Source organism: Otolemur garnettii, unplaced genomic scaffold, assembly GCF_000181295.1.
Source record: "Otolemur garnettii isolate 467f Iridium unplaced genomic scaffold, OtoGar3 scaffold00031, whole genome shotgun sequence".
In the NCBI taxonomy this organism is placed as follows: Eukaryota; Metazoa; Chordata; class Mammalia; order Primates; family Galagidae; genus Otolemur; species Otolemur garnettii.
The window spans coordinates 2389350-2393022 of NW_003852426.1; the positions used below are offsets into that span (position 1 = coordinate 2389350).

A 3673-nucleotide genomic window follows, 5' to 3' on the forward strand; every position below is an offset into this window, starting at 1 on the left:
GGGAGGGGGCTCTGGACAGGTTCTCCCAGTATAGGTAAAAACAAGGGAGAAGGAGTGGGAGGCTTTGAGGGACAGCAAAAGAAAATATACTAGATTCTGACAAGAGCTAGGAAAGAAAAAAAAACAAATGAAAGACTTATCAGTCATGAGCAGAGCCTTCACCACCTCTTTTCCATTCCCATACTGTTCCCACTTTCCCTAAACTATGACACCTTTAACCTGGGGGATGAGGGGTGGGGGGGGGGGGGGTAACAAAGAGTAACAACACCTGTATTCCTAGCATTCTGGAAGACCAAGGTGGGAGGATCCCTTGAGCTCAGGGTTCAAGACCAGCCTGAGCAACAGTGGAACCCCCATCTCTAGTAAAAATAGAAAAATTAGCTGGGCCTGTGGTGAGTGCCTATAGTCTCAGACACTTGGGAGGCTGAGGCAGATTGCCTCTTAAACTAGGCTGACCTCAGGGCACAGGCATTCTAGCCTGGGGCAGGAGACTGTCTGGGGCATTCTAGCCTGGGGCAGGAGACTGTCTGAAAAGAAAACGAAAGTAACAAAGAGATACAAAACATAAAAGTGAAAAGCAAATATAACAAAATAGAAAAATGGTCCCAGGGAAAGGGTTTAAGATGCTTGTTCCCAAGTCAGCCTCAGTGTAGCAGAAACCACGAGTTGGAAGAGAAAAAACAACTTACAAACTCCTGATCTAAGTAACAATAGAAAAGAAAAACAATAGTTTAAAAATGTGTATATATCTCTGTGTGTGTGTGTGTGTGTTTATGTATACACACATACATACAAAACGAATGACCTAAAGGAGAGGAAAATGAAGATGAGAAGATGAAAAGAATCCTGAAAATTCCCCTAAGACTTCAGACTTCCCTATAATCCCACAGTGTGGATCCCTAACTCAGCAGCCATCAGTCAAGGGTGATAGATTAAGGTCATCACTGCGCAAAGCGCTCACTTCTCAATAAAAACATCATATGGCTGCCATCCACCTCCCACTCATCAGTACCCTCTTTTTATTGCTTAAGAAATCCCTGTGTAATTAACGATACTAGAAAAAATAGTGTAAGAGAAATGTCTCCGTCAAAAAAAAAAAAAATTTCTCCACCCTACCACGAAAAAGAAACTAATAGTTGAGACAGAGATCATATACCGTCCCAGCTTTAACAGAAGCTTTACCAGCTAGTTTACATGGGTTGTGCTATTCAGGAAAGACTCCTTTTCGATAAACGCACAATAGCACTGCTCCTAAACATTCGGAAAGCAGTCCAAATGAGATTAGGCGGGTGGGAATAAGTAAAACCCAACTGGGCCCAGAAACCGGCTCCTCCTCCAGGTCCCACCACGGACCAAAAGAAGAGAGGTGAGAAGAGCCCCGCCCTCCGCAAATGCCCAGGATCAGAGAACGCCTAGCGCCGCCTCTCGTTGACGCTGGGGCCTCCGATACGCGAGGGACCCAATGGAGCCGGGAGCAAAGGGAACACAATGGCGCCAAGGACACCATCTTGAATATGATCCTCCTACCTTTCCTTCCTCCCCCCCCCCCCCCCCGAGCTCTTTGCTTTCGAAAGGGGTGCAAGCTATGGAAATAACGAGCAAACGAGTCTCCAGCGACCAGAACATCGTCTGTGAAAGGGGTATTATGAGCCCTTATAGCAGGATGAATACAAAAAGGCGCAGATGGACACGGATGGTAGTGAAGGCCAAAGCTTACCTAAGCAGGGCGAGAGCGTATGGCGGCAGCAACAACGACGAAGGAGGGAATCTGCCTTCACTTCCGGTTCCTGGCTTCCCTCTACCCTAGCCTCCCGCCTTCTCAGCTGCAGAGCGCATGCGTAAGAGACTGGAAAAAGGACCTGCCGCGGTTCTATAGAGCCGGGAGCTCCGGGCTTGCCTTTAGAAAATGCCTGTCTGAAATTTTTTTTTTGAAACATCGTCTACCGTTTCTACTGCAGTCAGTAACAAAAAGCATAAAGGAAACCAACATCTTCTCCCAACTGTCATCTTTCTTCTCTTGTCCTACTCTTCTCCAAGCCCGTCACCCTCAGTTTAGGCTTTTGTCACGCAGGTGTTCTCGCTGGGCACCCCTCCAACGACGCGCGAGCAACAAGGGAGTTCCCACGGGGTCCTTGGCCCGGTAGTCAAGGTGACCCGCTGGCGGCGGGGTTTGCGCTAGGAAATGGCGTGCCCCAGCTAAGATTAAGTAGGTGAAACTTAAGGAACTGGAGAGAGTCCTGCTAGGAGGTTCTGCACCGACGCTTTCCCAGCCGTGGGGACCGTGGACAGCATTTACCCAAAATGATGTTGGCGGTGTAGCTGATGCCTTGGGACTAGTGAGCTGTGAATCAGGAAGGTGTTCTGAATCCACCGAGTGGAAGACGGGGTCTGGGTTCTAAAATAAATAGTAGAACTTGAAGGTTACGCAAAATTCCATAAATATTGCTAATTCGAGCAGAATGTTCTTAGCTCCAGCCCAACGGCCCCATTTTTCAGCCTGGAATTTTTTCCTAAATGAAACATTGCCATCCCACTCTTGAAGAGGCTTCGGCTGTCCGACGTGATGCCCTACTGCTTAATAAAAAATGACCAAACATGGCTTGGCGCCTGTAGCTCAGTGAATAGGGCGCCGCCCACATATACGAAAGGTGGTGGGTTCGATCCCGGCTGGGGCCTGCTAAACAACAATAACAACTGCATCCAGAAGAAAATAGCCAGGCGTTGTGGCAGGCGCCTGTAGTCCTAGCTACTCGGGAAGCTGAGGCAAAAGGATTACTTAAGCCCAAGAGTTTAAAGTTGCTGTGAGCTGTGACGCCATGGCACTCTGCCGAGGGCAACATAGTGAGGCTCTGTCTCAAAAAAAAAAAAAAACGACAAACATTTGGCTCTTTGCCAGTAGCACACTTAACCATTTAATACTAAGGAGGAGGTACCATTATTCCCATTTTGTAGACAGAGAAACAAATCAACATATCCAAAGTAATACAGCTAGTGAGGTGACAGCCAGAATGTAAACACCTCTAAATCTCCATTGTATCCTGCTTCCCTGCTTCAAGAATCTGATTAATAGCCTCACATGGTGGCTAACACCTGTAATCCCAGCACTTCGGGAGGCAGATAGGGGATTATGACTTGAGCCCAGGAGTTGCCAATCCCTCCACTGCACTCCACCCTGGGCCACAGAGCAAGACCCTTTCCCTCTCTCTCTCTTTTTTTTTTTTTTAAGACAGGGTCTGACTTTGTCACCCTCAGCATTCTCAGTAAAGTGTCATGGTGTCATAGCTCACAGCAACCTCAAACTCTTGGGCTCAAGCAAGCCTCTTGCCTCAGCCTCAGAGTAGCTGGGACTACAGGCACCTGCCACAATGTCCAGCTATTTTTTCAGGCTGGAGTTTTAAGCTCAGGTGATCCACCTGCTTGGGGCTCCCAGAGTGCTAGGATTACAGGCATGAGCCACTGCTCCCAGCCAAGACCCTCTCTCTAAAATTTAAAAAAAAAAAAAAGTGGGCAATACTATGATTTGCCTCATTGATTTAAGTTTTTTTTTTCTTTTTTTTTGAGACAGAGCCTCAAGCTGGTAGAGTGCTGTGGCATCACAGCTCACAGCAACCTCCAACTCCTGGGCCCAAGCGAGTCTCCTGCCTCCGCCTCCCAAGTAGCTGGGACCACAGGC

General features: G+C 47.9%; 1 non-coding gene across 1 annotated transcript; it reads right to left on the reverse strand.

The window, feature by feature from the left end:
* Nucleotides 1–909: 909 nt before the first annotated feature.
* Nucleotides 910–985, reverse strand: LOC111725128. The gene has a single exon (XR_002773269.1). It is a non-coding gene; the product is annotated as a small nucleolar RNA SNORD83 (small nucleolar RNA).
* Between the last annotated feature and the right edge of the window lie 2688 nt (nt 986–3673).